The following is a 19,616-nucleotide window of genomic DNA, read 5'->3' as shown; positions in this document are numbered from 1 at the left end:
GATCCCTCACTCCAATGCCCCCTCCTTCTCATCTGAGCCATGAAGGCTGGCAGGGCAGGCAGGAGCTGGAGCAGGAGCAGAGCTGACACCCCCTGGGCCGGCCAGGGTGGCGGTGCGGGCATGCAGGCTGCGGTCCAGCCACGGGGCACAGGCTGGCTAATTGCCGACACGCGGCCGCTGCCCTGGACGGCGACACGAGCCCCTGACAGACGTGATTTATGAGAGCCCTCAGCAAAGCGGAACCCACTCAATTGCCTATTACCTCACTTAGCAGACACCTTGTCACCGCCCGAGAGCCGGGTGTTAAAAATACAAACCAGGCAGCCGGCCTGCGTGCATGGCCTCCACCTGCTCGGCGCTCGATAATGGGCCTCAGCCGCCAGCTGATCTCTGTGCCCGAGGGACTCTGGGGAAGACACATAGGTCCAAATCCCAGGGTGGACATCCTCGGGCCTCAGTTTCCACACTGGGGATGGGCTGGCATCCAGACTGCTTCAACTGCAGCCAGCGCTGTCTGCAGACACAGTGGGCTGAGGCCCAGCCCGGGACAGCTGCTCACCTCTGACGAGGGGAGGGCTAGTGGAGCCAGGGTCCCAAAGCTGTCAGGGCAGGTGGCCAGTGAAGGGGCAGGAGGACAGTCCCCGAGCTCACTCAGGCCCTGACTCTGCCCCCGAGGGCAGCCCAGGGGCCTTGCACCATGGTAGGGACTGGCGATGGCAGCACCTGCCAGAATCCATCTGTGCCTGGAGCTCCAGGAGCAGCCAAATTGGTGGCAGCTTGGGATAAGGTATTGCTGACCTCAGGCTTTATTTTAGCCACTGGCGTGTCCCTGGGAGCCCCAGTGGGAGGAGCTGGGGCTTTACGAGAAGGATTTGTGCAGGTATTTTCAGTCAGGGTGGAGGGTCAGCTTGGCCTGCACCCACTCAACAGGCAGAGAAGGCTGGGGGGAGATCCAACACCGCCCTCCACCCGCTCTGCCACACATGAGCAGAGAGGCCTGTGGGACATCTGAGCAGACCTGCATCTGGTGCCCCCGAATAGCTCAAGGCTCTAGGGTTACAGAAAAGCATGAAGCGGAAGGAATCGCCCCCATTTCACAGACACAGAGACCGAGGCTCGGAGAGATGAGCATGATTTCTGTGCAGAGGGAGGTCCCACGCCATGCTAAGCCAGGGAATGATGAGCGAAGTTCACACATCCCTCGGCAGCAGCCAACAAACGCCTGCTCTTGCACGTGCCTGCTTCTCTAAGTGCTGACGGATCTCATCAACAGCGAGTCCTCACCCTCACTCTGTGGGTGGCACACCCAAGGGGCAGATGAAACCTAGCCACTGGACCACTTGGGAGCAGGCAGAAGGACCCAGGTCCCTAGTGCGCCTTCCTCTGCCTGACCACTTCGCCAAGCCCTCCTGGAGCCAATGGCTGCCCAGATGCCCCTACCTAAAACGGGGACCTGTGGGAGCTGGTGAGACACACAGCGCCCCTGCTCCCACCTGTCAGCTAGAGGCAGAAGGCAATCGGGCCCAAAGGCAGAGCTGGGGCTGGAAACCAAAATCCATGCCTGCCCTAGCCTGCCTGTGGCTCCCTAGAAAGACCATCAGCCTTTCTGAGACTCAATTTCCCCCTCGTAGAAATTGGAGCACCTCTCCGTATCTGATCTGTGCCCCAGCAAGGAGAGCAGGCTCAAGAGAACACCAAGGCTCTTCTCTGCCTGCTACAGATGAGGAAACTGAGGCCCAGGGAGAAGCTAGAGACACCCAAGTCTGTCTGGAGGGGTAGGACAAAATGAGCCCTTGGAAGTCATGTGCCGCTGCCCAGATGACGAGGAGAGGGACTGAGGAACATCTGCCTCCCACACCAGCTCTTCTGGGAAACAGAAGCGGGGAGGCACGAGCACAGTGATCACCCCAGTCCCCTCCTGAGCAGCTAACTACTAAGCCTCCCTGAACCTTTGCTCGGCCTCACCTCGAAATGTGTGCAGCTGAGGTAGGGTGCAACTGTGGTCTTGCTTTTTTGCCATGAGCACAGGAAACCTGGGGGTAGGGCCAAGGATTGCAGAGCATTTACAAATGGGCTGAGCCTCAAACCGGCTGAGTCCCCCATGGTGCAAGGGAGAGGAGGCCATGCCAAGAGGGTGAGGAGCTAGTCAGCTTCCCTGGGGAGTTGGTGCTTTGGAAGTGCGGGGGGCGTCTGCAGGGAGGGGCTGGAAGAGTACTCTGGGCGGGGGAACAGCAGCTGCAAAGGCTGGTGTCTCACAGCACGGAGCTGAGCAGAGCGGAGGCAGCCTCAAGTAGGGGTGTGAAAGGTGGCTTTTCTGTGTGTGCGTGTGCACGTGCGTGTGTGAGTGTGGCTGTGTGTTCTAGCGGGTCCCACCCCCCAACCCTGCTCCGGGTTTGTTTGCTCAGGCCAGGCTCCCCACCCCCTGCTGTCTCACTGCGCCTGTCTGCCTCTGCGCTCTCTGCCTCTCCCGGGGGCTCCACGGGTCATTAAAACCGAAACAAGCCCCAGTGCTGATGGCTAAACCAGATGCCCAGGCCCCGCCTGCCGGCCTCACAGGTCAGCCGAGGCAGGGGCTGCTGGGGCGAGATCAGGCCATGGGGCGCCCGGGTCCCAGGAGGGACAGCGCCGGGCCAGGGGAAACCCAATCCCTGACACATGGAGATCATTTGCAGGAGGAACAGAATCCGTGACCAACTCCAGCTCCAACCGATGGACACAGGGGCTAGATGGGCTGGCCGGCGGGTGGCCAGGCCAGCAGGAGATGGGCTGAGGCGAGTGCTGGGCCACGGCCTTCTCTCCCTGCCTCCCACCTTCTCTGGGCCTCTGTCTCCTCCTCAGGAATACAGGGAGGACTGAAAGAGACAATTCAGAACAAGCTTCTGACCAGAGGCAGCACACAGTCAGCCCACAGCAAAGAGAATCCAGGCATTGCAGAATCCGAGCCTCAGAGAGGTCCTGAGGCTTCCAAAGGGCGCGCGGCAGATCAGTACAGGCTCAGGGTGGCCTCTCCCCACAGGACCTGGGGACATGTGTGTGTCCAGGCCGCCACTGTCATTTGCTACCTGGCGGCCTTATCTCCCTCGAGGTGGCTTTCCTTTCTTATTTTCCTGAGGGCCTCAGGATACCCCGTGGCTTCATCCCTCTTGTCTTTCTTAATAACACTTTTGGGGGTGTCTAATGTGCCCATTTAAGGTGTATAACTCAGTGAAGGGGTTTTCGGTATATCGTCGATTTTTAAATTTGTGATAAAATACATAATATAAAAGTCGCCATTCTAAACATTCTAAGGGGACAGTTCAGTGGCACTAAACATACTCACAGTATCATACAAAACTCTTTCATCACCCCAAAAAGAAACTCTGCACCCGTAAGGTAAGCGGTAATTCTCCATTTTCCCCTCGCACAGCCCCTACACAGCCCCCCTCTCCTCTGATCCTGTGAACTGGCTGCTGCCCAGAGCACTGGGGTTTGGGGGCTCCCAAACAGTAATGTGTCCAGGACTTCTCTCCTTGCAGCTGACCCGGAGTTTGCTGTATGGATGTACCATGGGTCTTTTGTCTGTTCATCCCTGGACAGACAGACAGACGGTCAGGCTGTTTGCAGCTTTTGGCCAGTGTGAGTAAGTTCCAAGTATTTATTTACAATTCCTCTGGAGTGGATGCTGGGCCATGTGATAAGTCTATATTTAGTTTTTAAGCCACTGCCAATCCAGCAGGTATCAGAAAGTGCACAATCCAAGAAGCCACGGCCCGCTGGCTCCAAGCCCAGCGTGTGTGAAGCTGTGAGAACCGAGGCCCAGCTCAGCCCTGATCGCTGTGTTGTGCTTGGACCGGTGCAGTAGACACCTGGCTACCCCGTCTCTGCCTCTGCTCCTTCCCAGAATGCTCACAGCCAGGAAGATGGTTCCCAAATGCATGCAAAGCTCCCCTCGGCTCCCTAGCTAAAATCCGCAGGTGGCTTGTCTTCTGTGAAGCCCTGCTGTACCCCCGAATCCCCTGCTGCTTCTACCCTAACCCAGCCCAGCACTTAGCATGCTCGCTGAGCTCAGCGGACTCATCTATATCTTGCCCTTGACAGCGAGCGAGCATTCTGAGGTTGGAGATGGACAGATTCATGTCTCCTCCTGAATACTGGAGTTTCTCAACAGATAAGTGCATCTCATAGATGAAGAAACTGGGGCTCAGAGAGTGAATTAACCTGCCTAAGGACGCAGAGTTAGAAAGAAAGTCACGAGAAGCCGTTGGACTAAGTCGGTGCATATGGGAAAGAGTGTAACAGCTAGTACGTGGATTCCCTTCCTGCCTGAACACCCCTGGTCCAGCCCAAGCCCTGCTGCTAATTTGCTGTGTTACCCGAGTGAAGACCGTTGTCCTCTCGGAGCCTAGGTCTCCAGCCCTGGATCTGGAATAGCAGGTCCCTGTTCCCACCCTCTCTGCAGGCTGGGATTGGAGTTGTTTCTGGCTGTCCTTCCCTCCCCCTCCCCCATCAGATTCCTAAAGGCCCAGCGGGCCCCCTGGCCGCCCCTCCTGCCCACAGGTAATTAGACTAATGCAGGGGGTAGGGGGCAGGGAGCCCCAGCAGGCAGTTCCTTCCTGGAAAGGGGCCCCTCTGCGCTGTCCCCGGCCCCTGCTGCGGGAACAAAAGGCCTTGCGGACGTTCAAAGCCAGGCACTGGGCAGGAGGCCAGCGTGGGAGGCCAAAAGGGTGGCCGTGAGGCTCGTGGCTGGGATGGCCGGCGACTGGAAGCTGTCCCCATCCATCAGTCAGCGGTGACAGCTCCCAGGGCCCGAGGCCCCCTGTGGCCCAGCCAGCTGACTGTCCTGTCCGCCCGCTGCAGCCTGATGACCTGAATAATGGCTCCTCGGGTCGGTACGGGAGGCTGCCGTGACAGGCACATCTCTGTCCCCGCTTTGCCTTCTCAGTCCTGTCCCCAGCCACTGGCACCCATGTGCAGAGAGAGATGTGACCCATGTTTGGAAGATGTGACCCCTCATTTGAAAGGGGTGGTGGGTCCTGGGGCACATCATCCTGGGGGTCCAGGAGACGATGGGAGTTTGGTCTTGCTGCCAACTCACTGGGTGACTCCGGACAAGTCTTGGACTCTCGTGGGCCTCAGTTTCCCCTTTGTGAAAAAAGTGTCCTCTGCAAACTCTCATATACAGTGGGTAATGCTGTTTCTGGGCAGAGAGGGAGAGGCAGGATGACCTGGTTTGGGGCAGATCTAGTTCCAAATCCCTTCTCTGCTTGGCCTTGCTGTGTGACCCTGGTTAAGTTACCTAATAATGTCTCTGAGCTGTCTCCTCCTCTTTGCTTATACAATGAAGATCAATCCCACCAGGAGATCATTGTGAGGACAACATGAACGCTTATTTGTAAAGGACTAAAGCCCAGGAGCCGGCACAGTAAAAGGGCTTTGTCAAAGCATATACTACAAGGGGTAATAGAAAGATATGATGAACGCTTATATTTTTAAAAACTTATTCCAGTTAAAGCTACATTGCCAAGTAATGCTACATTGATGCGTTAAGTTCAGTGGAAGCGTGCCGGGCTATTTTGAGTGTTTTGAGGAGGATGGATGCCAGTGTGTCCTTTACTGTAATACGTGCTTTAAACATTCACTGTAGTTTTTGATCATATCTCATTAATCAAACATTTATGGCAATTTCTGTCAAATAAAAGCATTATAGTGTGTCCTCATCCACCTCGCTCACTAGATCTGGCAGTGTGAGACTTCTTTCTCATCCCCAAAGTCAAAATGTCGTGAAAGAGAAGTGTTCTGAATGGATTCAGAACGAGGCAGCCACAACAGCACAAGTTAAGACACTCACGAAACGAGACTCCCAGAACTGCTTCAGAAAGTGGCCAGAGCGATGGGATGAGTGTGTCTGCGTCGAGCAGGAGGATTTGGGCACTCTCGGAGGGATGAATGGCCCTGTGTCTCTTATTGTCATGCATTATTTTCACTTTAAAAGTTCAGTGTATTTTTTGATCAACCCTCACACACGACAGGCAGTGCTGAGTGCTAGGCAGAGAGAGATGAACAAGCTCAAGGAGCTGCTTGCTCCGAGGGAACCACAAACACTAGGCCACTTCCCAAACAGTGGAGCAATTTTAAGTAGTGAATGCTGAGAAGGAGAGAGGGAAAGGGTTGGGGAGGGGTCCTGGGAGGCCATGTGAGACAGGAAAGCCCTCTGGGCAGAGGGGCTGGTGGGAATGCTCCGAGGCAGGACCAAGCTGAGGGCTCCTAGGGACGTGACTGAGGCCACTGCGGACGGGCAGAGCGGTGGGCAGGGTGGCCGTGCTGCTGAGAGCTGCTCTCCCCTAGCAGCTGAGTGGCCCTGCAGAAACTCCTTTGCCTCTCTGGTCTCGGCCTGTGTCTGATGCTGGAGAACAGGCTGGTTTTGCCTCTGATTACCATCAACATGAAGCGGAGGTGTGGAGCCTCAGGGCATGGAGTGATCCTAGAGGAAGCCACACACTCAGCACCTGAGAGTTGTGTTTGTCATTGTCCTCGTGGTCACTGTAGGACAGGGTGAGCTTTGTGACGTGTAGTATTGGCTTTCTGTCACCAGGTGCTTTTCTTCTAGGAAACACAGGAGGCCGGAGTGTTGACTGGTACAATAAAGCTCCTACAGCCTGGGTGGTAAGGAGAAAAAAATTGGAAACAGCCTACATGTCCATCACGGGGAAGATGACTCAATGCGTACTGACACATTTATACCGAGGGATGGTCCTTCGCGGTGACAGCGTGTCAGCTGGAGCATCACGTATCAACAAGGATCAGTCTCAAAATGGGACATCGAGCCAAAAAGGCAATCAAGGAATATACATATGTGTAGGAAGCTGTAAAACGGGCCAAGCCACACCCTGCTCCCTCCCTGGGTGCACGCGTGCGCAGGAGCGGTGAGAGCCCGGGTGAGGGTGACAGAACCAATCAGGAGTGGCGGTTCATTCAGGGGCGTGGCCCCTGTGCCTCAGTCTACTTTGTCCTCAATGTCGCTCTGATGTATTGTCCACTGTCCCCTGATTCTTTGGTCCTGGGTGTTCTTTCGTCTAGACTGTAAGCACCCCACGGGCAGGGCTGGGACTCCGCCTGGAGTAAGCCTGGCTGCTTCCACAGTGCCCAGAACATCTTGAACACTAGAGGAGCAGGTACTGAAGGGAAGCCTGGGGTGGTGGTCTCACCTGTCATCCTAGATCCTCCGGAAGCTGAAGCAAGAGGATCACAAGTTCAAGGCCAGCCTAGGCTACTTAGTGTGACCTAGTCTCAAACAAATAAAGCAAAACAAAAATCAAATCCAGAGGTATAGCTCCGGCATGGAGCACTTGCCTAGCACATGCGAGGCCTTGGGCTCCTTCTTCAGTGCTCAAAAAAGAAAAAATTAAACAGATACCAGGAGGAAGGAGGACTGGAGAAATGGAAGAGAGAAAGGGAATCGTGGTGGTGGGTGAAACCCCAGGCCAACATTATACAAACACAGCACCGCAGAGACCCTGGGGGAAAGCAGAGTTGGCTGGATTGCCAGGAAGGAGGCCGCCTTCTCCCCAGCCTCTACCCTCGGGGGCCCCACCCCTTTATAGGCTCACGGACTCCCTGACTCCCATCTTTTTGGGAAGAAAGGGAGGAAGTGGGGTCCAATCCAGGGTGCAGGCCAGACGCCTGTCTGGCATGAGAGAGATTTGTCCTCTCTGAGTCAGGGCACCCAAGAAACACAAACCCATCACCGTCATGGTTCTTCTTCTTTTTCTGTTTTATTTATTTATTTGCCATGGTGGGAATGAAACCCAGATATGTTCTACCACTAAGCTACCTCTCCAGTCCTTTTTAAAAAATTTTTTGAGACAAGGTCTCACTAAGTTGACAAGACTGAGTCAAACTAAGATCCTCCTGCCTCAGCCTCCCGGAGTGCTGTGATTATAGGTGGACACCACCACACACAGCTCACAATCATAGTTATTGATCATCACGGTCTCCCCTATAGTCTGAAGTCAAAGCTCCCAATCCTACTTGTACACACCGAAGTAGACACCTACGGCCCCAGCATGGGTCCCCTGGACTGCACCCCATCATTTCTTCCAATTATGTCCCCTTCACTACCCCCCAGCCCCATTTCTTCCCTGCACACAGCAGCTCACGTGTCTGCCTCCTCTGTCAACACTGAGCCCTGTTGTCTCTGTAGACACTGCCCCCTCCCCAACATTCCAAGCCCTGCTTCCTGGCCCCCAGGGTCACCAGCTGCTTCCTAGAGTGACCCTGCCCCACCCCTGGGCTTCTGCATGCACTGCTCCCCCAACTCCTAGACATCAGCCCTGGACTCTCCTCCTCATCCCTTGTCCTTCAGTCCCCCAGCTCACTGCCTCCCAGGATCTGCCATCCCAGCCCTTCTGCAGGGAATGAAGAAGTGAGAGAGTGTCAGCCAGAGCAGGTGCCCAACCCCACCCATGGTCCCCACACTGGTCCACTGAGCATGCAGCAAATTATAAGATGCATGGAGATCTTGGCCCGATTTCCTTGCAGGATAGTGGCTGACCCTAGATCTCCACGGCATGAAACCCTCCAGTCAGGAGTGGGCCGCATCTGTGCTGCTGGGAGACTTGCGGTGGGGGCGATCAGGAGGAGGAGCAGGTGAGAGGATGTGGGTGCCTGAAGCAGGGTTGGGGATCTCCCCCCAGCTGCCCTGGACGACTGTCCAGATGGGGAGAGGAGACGTCTGCCCTGCTGGCCCTCAGGCCCCCTAACCCTCGCTCTCACTGTCCACTGACGGTGTTTCCGTCTCCTCTGTTTCTGGATGGGGAGACTGAGATCTAGATCGAGAGTGGAATGGTGGGGTCACTGGAACAGGAACAAGACGGGACAGAGGATTTCAGGGATGCACAGGAGAGGTTTACTTAAACGATATCCTTTTCCTTTTCTAGCCTCATATCCTGGCTCTCTTTGGCAAAGCCAGCACTACCAATTCCTGTTCCCAACAAAGGCACATTGAGGTGCAAGTGTCTGTTATCTTTCGCACCACTGAGACAAAATACCTGACCCTCAGAGTTAAAAGAGGAAAGGTTTGTTGAAAGTCTGTCGATGTTTCAGGCCATACTTGGCTGGCTCCAAGGCAGGGTGGCGTGGCAGAGGGACATGGCAGAGGAGAAACAATCCATGGAAAGCAGAAGACAACACAGCAGCAAGGGACAAGCAGCAAGTAACAGCCTTCTCTCTGTCCCTATGCCCTATCTAGGCTGTCTTCCCTTGGGACAGGTAGCACACACACACACACACACACACACACACACACACACACACACACAGGGTGGGGGCACCTTTGTCCTAGAGTCACATCATGAATCAATCCCAGCATCGCATCTTTGATCTCAGCAGCGCGCTCCCTAGATCCAGACACTCTGAGAAAGTCCCTCCTGTGACCCCGTGAGGCTTCGGGAGGAGATCTAGACACAAGCTATAACAGCAAAGTCCAGTTTTTCCCTCAAAAATAAAACAGGCTAAGAACAGCACCAAGCTACCCGTCTCATTACACCATTAAATTTCCACTGTCCTTGTTTCTAAAAAGACCCTCTGCTTAAAGATACCACTAATGTTGGGTTTGTATTATCTCCAACAATATACAGTATTTCCTTTACTGTGTGTTTAATATGAGTTGGCCTAAAGAAATATAAGTAAATCATATGGGGATGGTATTCAGTAATGCCAAAATCCACATCAACCACCTCTCAGCATTATATTAGATGATTATGCGTATGACTCAGCCTCCTTCTGGACAAAATCCAGGAAGATCTCACTAAGTTGCTGCATCGCCCAGACTAAGCTCAAATTTGCAATCCTCCTGCCTCAGTCTGCCAGAATGCTAAGGTTACAGGTGTGTGCCACTGCACCGAGCTGAGTACAAGTTTTTGTTTGCTGACTTCATGGATTTGTCCAAAGTAGCTTAGAAAGTGCCTGGCATATTATAGCTGCTCAATGAAGATGTGTTAGGGAAGGAGGCGGCTATCCAAGAACGGGGGATTGAAACGCAGCAGAGCCTGCCCCAGTGCTGCGTTTTCCAGCTCTGTGAAGCTGATCTGCCACAATCCCAGTGTTCTCTCATTCTCCAAGACCAGTGAGCCCTGACTGCGGGGCACCAGAGCTCGGGATTCCTGACTCGGTGGTGCTCTGGAGCCGTGACTTCTGTGCCTGGCCCTGGTGGCCCAGGATGACTCCTGAAGGAGGCTGCTGTTGTGCCATGCATGGGAACCAGCCCCAGTGAAGACCCAGCCTGCGGGTGGGGTAGAGAGAGGGAGAGGAAGAAAAGAGGAAGGGGAAGCATGAGGACAGCCAGCAAAGAGAGGAAGAGAAAGGACTGAGCAGAGAGAGGAAACTCAAAGGGAAGGGGAGAAAAGGAAGAAGAAATGGAGGTAACTAGGGAGGGAAAAAACATGAAGATGCAGAAAACAGAAAAAGGAAAGTGGCACACACAGTCCAACCCCGCCTGGGCCCCTCACTGTCCCACTCAGGACACACGGACAAGTCTTCCTGTGCCTGCCCCTCTGTGGGCTGTGTGTCACCTGGGCACAGTTTCTCCCCACTCCATAAGTACAGTGTCACTGGAGGTGGGAGCACCAAATGCACCTGGGTACCTGATGCCAGTGCTGTGCAGAGAGCTGCTGGCTGTGCCCCTTTTCTGTGCCAGGCATTCTCATATAGTCAGTCCCATAAGGTAGGCATGACAGCCTCGTTCTATAGAGAAGAAAGCTAAGGTCAGCTAGACTATATAGCTTTACCAGACCAAGTGAAAAAGGCTTAATAAAGATTAGATGAGTGGATGGGTGGATGGATGGATGGATGGGTGGATGGGTGGAGGAATGGATGGATGGATGGATGGATGGATGGAGGAATGGATGGATGGATGGATGGGTGGATGGGTGGAGGATGGACGGGTGGATGGTGGGTGGAAGGATGGGTAGATGGGTGGATGGATGGATGGATGGATGGATGGATGGATGGATGGAGGAATGGATGGATGGATGGATGGGTGGATAGATGGTGAAGAAGGTGAGTGCATGCATGAATGGATGGGTATGTGGATGGTTAGATGGTGGACTCTGGATGACTGAATGGACAGATGATGGGCAGATGGGTGCATAGATGGATGGAGAAAGGGAAGTAGAGAGGGCTGACAGTTTAGTGGATGACTTTATGGCAAATAGCCCATCTTTATAAAGGATGCATTTCCTCTCCTCCCAAATCAATCCAACATCCTCCACTTTCCACGTCTCGACCCTGTCCCAGGTATGTTCCTATAACTTAATAGCATGATGGCGGCCACCAGCAAGATCCAAAAGAGTGGATAGAAGGAGCCAAAAGGTGAGACGGAGGAGCCACTCCAGGTGGCCTGCAGCAGAGCAGCACCACTACCCAGGAGGGGCAGGTGGAGAGCCAAGCCGAGGCCCGGGGAGTGGGAAGGGCAGGTGCATTGTTTACCCTTCGTGTTGAAGGCCACCGGTCTGACACAAAGGGCGGACATGGCCACTCACACTCTGCCAAGGCCAGGAGCAGGGCATGGGAGGGGGAGAGGGGAGCAAGGAGGTTTGTGCAGGGGCTGGGGGAGGGGTGAGGAGGAGCAGAGGACTGATTCTGGGTCCTTATGGGGGTGTCCTTGTCAGGTCTGGAAATGGACTGGTGTAAAACGTGAGCCAGTGGGGGGATGCAAGTGACCCCCAGAGGTGTGGAGTTAGGCTTTGAGATGATAGGAGGAAATTATAATGAGCCATTGGAGAGTGGACCAGGTTTAAGGTGGAGAAATCAAAATTTCTTGTGTTTACTCATTCAAAAATACTTGTGGAGTTGGATATGGTGGCCGTAAGACCCTGCCTCAAAATACAAATAAATACATAAACAACAAGTAACTACTTACAGAACACCTAATGTGTATCTCCTCCTATCCCACAGCGTCAGGCTCATAAAGAATGTCCCATGTCCACTACCTCATGGCTGCCCAGCACAGCATGTACCCGACAAGTGACCCACCCACTCACCAAATCCCTTGGGAGTGACAGGACCAAGTGTAGGAGTGTCAGGTTCTCGCCAGCCCTGCCCTGAGACCAGCTGGCCTGTCCAGCCTCCCAAGAGCAGGAGGCCTCTCTCGTGTCCCTGTGCCCCTGGATGCTAATCCCTCAACCCTACCCCGGATGTGTGTACAAAGATCTGCACAGTGGGGACCTGTGTCACCCCCACCCAGCAACCACCACCCAGGACCCAGGGGTTCGCAGCCCCTGGTTGGGTGACCTTGGTTGGGCCACATTCCGAAATGTTCACCCCAGGGAAGGAGCCATTTGTTCAGCCACCACCTGCTAGGTGCCTTCCTGGTGCCTGCCAGGCTTAACAACATTCAGACCCCTCCAGTTCTCCAGAGTTCCCTCCCCGGTGACAGATTATCAGCAAAAGTCTTCCAGGCAAGGACTTTTGGAAAACACACCAGCAGAAGTAAATTAGTTGCACGGCACAAATATTTAATCTTCACAACACTTGAGAGACAATCAGGGACAAGCACAAGCCTCCTTGGGTAAGTGGAGAAATTGAGGCCCCCAGAGCCAAGGTGTTGCTGCAGGTCACAGAGAAACTCTGAGATGAGCCAGGTCTCAATGTCACAGCCCACAGCGTCCAGCTAGGAGCCGCTGACCCGGCTGCTGCCTCTCCTGACTGAGGCAAGTGCTGGGAGGTCCAAGTCTCAGACGCAAGGAATGATCCAAACAAGGGAGGTGTTTCGGGAAGCCTGAGAAAGCCGAGAGGATTCCTTGTCCCCTCTGACCACCTCCTGTTCATTCCAGACAAGTGCTGAGGTCCTCAGACCCCAACCAGGAGCCATGATTAGAAAGATGAATCACCCAGGGTTACACCAGGCTTTGCACTGTGCTAAATTTAAAATCACGTCGACCTCAGGACGGAGTTAAAACTCCTGGGGCACAAAGGAGGACACAGGCCAGGTCAAGAGCTTCTAGCACCTCCCTAGGCCCTCAGAGAGACCAGAGGGGCCAGGGGCGTGGGTCCAAGGTGGGCCGGAGGAGAGCATCAAGGTGGCAGAGCTTTGCCTGCCCTCCTGGACCCAGAATGTCTTCTAGTTCCTGCCTAGGGCCACTGTGCTCTGTAGCAAGCTCTTCCTGCAGATAGGATGGAGACACACACACACACACCCCACCTTCTTGCCAGTGAGCCCCAGGCCCATCTGCTTAGAGCAGGGCAAGGCACAACCTCCCCAGGCTGCAGGGGCCCAGGGCTGTTCCACAGGCTGGGGTGTGGCTTAGCCCCCACCCCTCCCCACCATCCTGCCCCCACCAGGCCGGACCACAGGCAAGCACTAAGTCAAAAGCCCTCTTCACAGTCTGCAGGAAGCACAAGCTGGGACTGAGTTTGGACCTCCGTGTTTCTATCTGTAAAAGGGGCTCAGAGTCAATGCTGCTGTGCAGTGTCAAGAAAACAGAAAAGACGGCAGGGCACGCAGCTTATTAATATTCCTGTGGTCATCACCACCCTGGGGAAGCCAAGCTCTGCGAGGAGAAGGGGCCAGGCAGAGCCCAAGCAGACAGGGGCTGCGTGTCCTCAGGAGGTGTGTCTGCAGTGCCACCCACTCAAACTCGAGGTCCCCTCACCAGCTGGGAATGTGGCAGGAATTACAGGAGGCAGGGGCTGAGGGGTGGTGACGCCCCAGGCAATGTCCACACAGCCTCACAGGTCTGCGACAACCACGGGCACTAGTGTGAAATCACCTTTCCCCAGATGGGGAAACAGAGACACAATGTCCCAGCCCCTGTCACCTGCCCAGGACTCCAGAGCCAAGTGAATGCTGCCATCTAGACTTGAGCCAGCCCCCAGCCACTGCAAGGTCTTCCACTGCAGCCACCCTGGCCCTGGCCCTCCATCACGGCTCCCCAGGGTCCACGCCAGGCAGTGGTATTTCTTCTCCTCCTGCTGCCCAGATGTCGCCTGTCTCTTTGTCTTGAAGGGTTTCCCTGTGCCTTTTCTTCTCTAGCTTTCTTTCTTTTTGGTTCTTTCTTTCTTTCCTTTCCTTTTCTTTTCCCAGTTCCAAGGATGGAGGAGTTGCTCCTGGGATGCACTGGGAAACAAAAGGGCTGCTATCAGCCAGCCCTGCAGCGGCTGCACCCCCCAGAGCAGAGGGATATGGAAATGAGCTGGGGCGCATGTAAATGAGGCTCCAGGGAGATTTGCATGGAGCGGGCCTGGGCGGGGAGAGGTGGGAGCAGGTGGGGAGGGCTGTCCAGCTCTCTGCCAACTCCCTCGGGAGTCCTCCCCCTGATAACTGGCATCTTGTGTCCAGCCTCTCCTTGGGGAACCTCCCTAAATGCTCTGGCCTTTGCAGCTTGAAATATCTAGACAGCTGCTGAGGTTTAATCATTCTTATCTCTGTAAATAAAATTAATTTTCTATTCATTGCCTCATTGTGCAAACACACGGCCATTTGGGTTTTCTTTAATCAAATGTGGAGGGTAACTTGGGGAGGGTGTGACTTACCAAGGTTTGTCTGTATCCCAACCGAGTCAGAGACTACCAGGGGAAGGATGGAAAACACACCAAGCTGTCACAGTTAGCCCTGTGCAGAGACCCTGGGCCTAGACTCTGCTGTGCCCTGAGTGGTGCTGAGTGCAGGGTGGGAGTACTGGGGTCTCAGTGACCCTTTCAGGGAGCATGGAGAGGATGGATGATGGGCAGGGAGAAGAAGAATGTAACAGGGTGATAGATGGATGAGGGGAGAGAAGGAAGAGAGGAGGGAAGCAAGAGAGGAGTAATGGATGGATGGGTGGATGGATGGGTGGATGGATGGATGGATGGATGGATGGATGGATGGATGGATGGGTGGATGGATGGATGGATGGGTGGATGGGTGGATGGATGGGGTGGGTAGATGGGTGGATGGATAGATGGATGGATGGATGGATGGATGGATGGATGGATGGATGGATAGATGGGTGGATGGATGGATGGATGGATGGATGGATGGATGGATGGATGGGTAGATGGGTGGATGGATAGATGGATGGATGGATGGATGGGTGGATGGATGGGTGGATGGATGGATGGGTGGGTAGATGGGTGGATGGATAGATGGATGGATGGATGGATGGGTGGATGGATGGGTGGATGGAATCGTGGATGGATGGATGGATGGATGGATGGATGGATGGATGGATAGATAGGTGGATGGATGGATGGGTGGATGGATGGACTGATGGGCAGATAGAGGGAGGAAGAGAAGGAGAAAGAGAGAAGAGGGGCTGAACAGTGCTAAATGGACAGGAGACAGGTGGGTGAATGAATAAAAGGATAGAAAGATGGGTAGGAATAGAAAAGAATGGGAGAGAAGGAGAATGGAAAAAAGAAGGGAGGAGCAAGGCACCTTGGTTCATTCAATCTGTGCTTTAGATGCACGCTGTATTCCCGGAGACACATATGTTGAAGCCAAGTCCCTAGTGGGTGGTAGTGCAGTGTCCACCAAAGGTCTACGTGGCAAAGGCTTGGTCCCTGGGGTGGTGTATGGGCAGGCGATGGGGCCCTGAAGAGGCAGGGCTGAGTGGGAGTTCATTAGGTCACTGAGGAGGTGACCGCCAAGGTGACAGTGGGTTCCAGATTCTTCTGCTCACTTTGGCTTCTTGGCCATGAGAGAATCAGCCTCACCACTGTCCCAAACAACGTGGACAATCAGTGAAGGACCAAAACTGCAGAAACAAACCTTCTCACTGTGTAAGGTGATCGTGTCTGGTGGTTTGTTCTAGTGACGGGAAGTTGACTGACAGGAGGTGGGGACTCTGGGAGGTCATCCAGGCTGAGACTGCAGCCCTTGTGATGGTACTAGTGCCCTTACAAGACGAGACTGGACCTCTCACCTCTTCCCCTCTGCTCTGTGTAAGAAATCAACAAAACCCGACCATCTCAGGAGGACCTAAACTTGTTGGCACCTGACCTCGGCTCCTACCTTCTAGAAATGTAAGAAATAAATTCCTGTTATGTAAGGCACCCACTTATGGGGTAACATGTTACAGCGCCCTAAGCTGACTGAGACAAGCTGCCACTACAAGCACCACAGACTGGAGGCTTAAGCAGCAGAGATTTTTTTTTTACAGTTTTGATGGCTGAGGTCTGATCCTGAGGTCCCAGCTGCTCTGGCTTCTGGTGAGGGCTCTTTGCCTGGCTGCAAATGGCCACCTTCTCTCCGGTGGCAGAGTACTCAGGGCAGTTCCTCTGGGCCCAGGGAGTGACAGGGACCCGGCGTCAGCTCTGAGTCCTTTATTCCCATTTCAGCATGAAGGGCCTGGGTGGTGATGTGGGCATAACACTATCACAGGCCCACAGGGCAACATGAGGACTTGAGCCTGGGCCAGGCGGACTCTGGGGCTGGCCCTAAGCCACCACATCCTCACCCTTCCACCAAGCGTTCCCTAGGCAGAGGGCCACAGGAGTCCCAGACTCTGCTGGGAAGCTTCAGGCAGGCTCCTTGATGTCTCTGAGCCTTCTAGGCGCACATGGAAAATTAAGGCGCATGTCTGTGCCCTGAAGGTGGGAGATGCCATTTAGGCATTCCATGTGCCCAGGGGAGTGCTCAGCTCAGGTCTGGCCAAGGACAGGCTTTCCTTGCAGCTCACACCTTGGCCTCTACACAGGCTGATCTCCCTCCACGGCCCCCACGGAGCTGTCCCATCAGAGCCAGAACCACAGAGCCACAGAGCAGCAGCAGGTCACTGACCTGGGGCACACGCCCCAGGAGCATTATCTCAGGACCACCGCTGGCTGGGAGACAGAGCCCTGGGGAAGTCACAACTTCCGAGGATGTCACCCCACTTCGCCACCATGCAGACTCAGGAGTGACCAGTGCCACCTGAATGCACATGCTCGAGACAAAAGCAGGTAGGAAACAGTCCTGAGAGACAGTTCACATAGAGCCCACTTTGTGGTCTTGGAAACTGAGGCCACAGACGTCCAGACATGGTTACTCCCTCTCCCCTCACTCAGTGAGCTCCTTTTCTGTATCAGATTCCGGGGGTCAGCGAGGCAGAGATTTGGTTGGGTGGGGGGTTCATATTTTCTTTTTTTTTTTTTTTTTTGTCGGTACCAGGGATCGAACTCACGACTGCCTGCTTGCAAGGCAGGTGCTTATGCTGCTGAGCTAAACCCCCAGCACCCAGGGGGTTCATATTTTCAAAGGTACACAGGGAGAGAGTGGGCAGGCCAAGGCAAACCTTGGTCAGTGGATGCTCCAAGCACTGGACGCTCAGCTGCCTGTGTCATGGACAGACCTGGTCCCACTGCCACACTTCCTCTCTGTCACTGTCTCTGAGCAACCTCCTGTCACCGGTTCCCCTCTAGCCAAAGGACAAGTAGGCCATCTCTGGGCTCTGGGCATGTCCCCCAGAGAGGCTACAGCTCTAGAAGTAGTGACCGCCTAGTGGCCACTGCTAGGTCCCCCCAGTGGGTGTTCTAGTGACCTGAGGTCTCCATATTCCATCAGTAAGTGGCATTCTCAGACCTGCGTTTCCATGGAGCATCTGGAAAGTAAAAAAAAATCTCATCTCTAAACCGCAATGTCTTGTCGGGTAAGATCCTGTGACTTAGAGTTCTCTCCTCTTCGCTGCACTTGAATATTAAATGTTGTATTAATAGCTCACTCTTAATTATCCATGAGTAATGTACTACGGCTTGGAAATTAATGAAGGGAAGGACCCAGTCGAGAATATTTCCCACTCCTCTAGGTGCCTTGTGCTGATGGGAGGCTGGAAATTTGCATATGATCTGCATGAGATGTGAATCTGGCCTGTGGACGGGGAGAGTGAAAGCAAGATGTGTGGACCATGATGTGGGGGTCCACTGGGGCGCCTTGCCACCCTCCAGTGAGAGAATCCATTTCTACCCTCTCCTATCCACCCACTTTGCCCACGCAGATCTCCCTGCCAGGCGCAGCCTTCCTGTCTGGCTCCAAGCTGTGCACTGCATGTTTCCCCAAAGCCCAGGTTGGAGGCTAATCCCACTGTGACACTCGGAGGTGGGCCTCTAAGAGATGATCAGGCCGTGAGGGCTGACGGGCTAACGTCCTTGGTGCAGGAGAGGACGTCACCTGAGAGTGGGTCCCTCCCGACCACAAGTGTGCTCTGCCCACGTCTTGCCTCCTCTCTTGGACATGCTCTTCCCTGGGCCTCCATCAGACACTGGTATCTCAGCATCGAACTTGTCAGTCTAACTAGAGCCAAATACACCTGCATCGTTTATAAATTACCCCGCCTGCAGAGCCCTGTCACAGTGTAGGAAACAGAAGAAGGCAGTCTACACATGGGCCACAAACTGTGACCATAACTGCTGCGTACCAAGGATGATGTAACACTGATACACACAGGACGGGGCTCATGTGCTGAACACACGCGTGCATATACAACTGTGCACACACACGCACATGCATACGTACTCACTATTTTCAAAAATATGCTTCAAAATCAGTCTGGCAGTGCCTCGGTAAACAAATGTAAGCAGGCATAGGATTGGACACAGGGACTCAGCCTGTGCATATCCAAGAGAAGTAAAAACATATAGGCATGTAAACACTTGGACCCAAATGTCCATAGTGGCATAACTGTCTGGAAGTGACACAACCCAGTGCTCATCAACTAGCAGATGGAGACAGAAAGTGTGGTCCATCTCTGCAGTGGAATATCTCTTAGCCACAAAAAGAAGCAAAGCACTGACCCCAGCTACAAGGTGAAGGAACCCAAAACACCAGGCTGAGGAAGAAGCCAGAAGCAAATGATTTCACAGCGCACTCTGTTTAAACGCAGAGTCTGGATGAGACAAGTCCACAGAGACAGAAGCAGAGTTGTGGCTGTTGAGAGCTGGAGAAAGGAGGGAGTCTGAAGACGACAGACAAGGGTACAGGGTTTCTTTCTGAGACGATGAAAATGTCCCGAAAGTTACGTGGTGCTGGTTGCACGACTCTTGAACATACTGGGAGCTATGGATTATGCACTCAGACGGCCGCGTTGGGTGGTATGTGACTGCAGTCTCAATAGAGCATTCCCAAACATCCCACGTTTTAGGTCCTGTACCCCCTGGCGGGAACACTCTCCCCATCTCCCTCCCTCTGCCCCAGAGGGGTCTCCCTTGGGGACTGAGAAATGGAGCCCAGAGTGCAACCAAGAGGGACCCGTGGGAACATGACCACACATGGCCAGCTGTGCCCCCACCAGGCTGCACGCCCCTGTCAGGGGACTTCGGGATCCCAGGACCAGAGTGCCAGGCTGTGGGCCCAGTGTGATGTGCTGGGGATGGGGTGGTGCTCAGCTCAGATGCCACCCTGACCTGGGTGCCCAGGGAGCTGTGGTCATCAGGCCCCGTCCTGCCAAGACACTGAGGTCACCAAGAGGCTGGACAAAGCAGGACATAGCCAGTCCGGTTCTGGCAGTTGCCCCAGGACAGGGGTGACACCAAGGCCACACAGGGTGGCACGCGGGCACCTGGCCAGGCCAGGGAGGGGATTTTCTGTTCCTGTCTCTCTGCAGCAAGGGCAAGAGGTCCCCACCCCTCCCACAGAGTGCAGGGCTGTGACCTGTGACCAAGTGGTCCCCTGAGGGACAGCAGAAGGG

General features: G+C 54.3%; 1 long non-coding RNA gene across 1 annotated transcript; it reads left to right on the top strand.

Annotated features, from left to right (window-relative positions):
* The first annotated feature begins 1,005 nt into the window (after positions 1-1,005).
* LOC106025290 (uncharacterized) lies at positions 1,006-5,696 on the top strand. The gene is made up of 3 exons (XR_001198859.2): positions 1,006-1,986; positions 3,516-3,615; positions 3,716-5,696. It is a non-coding gene; the product is annotated as an uncharacterized LOC106025290 (long non-coding RNA).
* Positions 5,697-19,616: the final 13,920 nt, after the last annotated feature.

The sequence above is a fragment of the Cavia porcellus genome, unplaced genomic scaffold, assembly GCF_034190915.1.
Source record: "Cavia porcellus strain 051 isolate PalLab524CR breed Dunkin Hartley unplaced genomic scaffold, mCavPor4.1 scaffold_16, whole genome shotgun sequence".
Lineage (NCBI taxonomy): Eukaryota > Metazoa > Chordata > Mammalia > Rodentia > Caviidae > Cavia > Cavia porcellus.
This window is presented reverse-complemented; position numbering and strand designations above follow the sequence as displayed.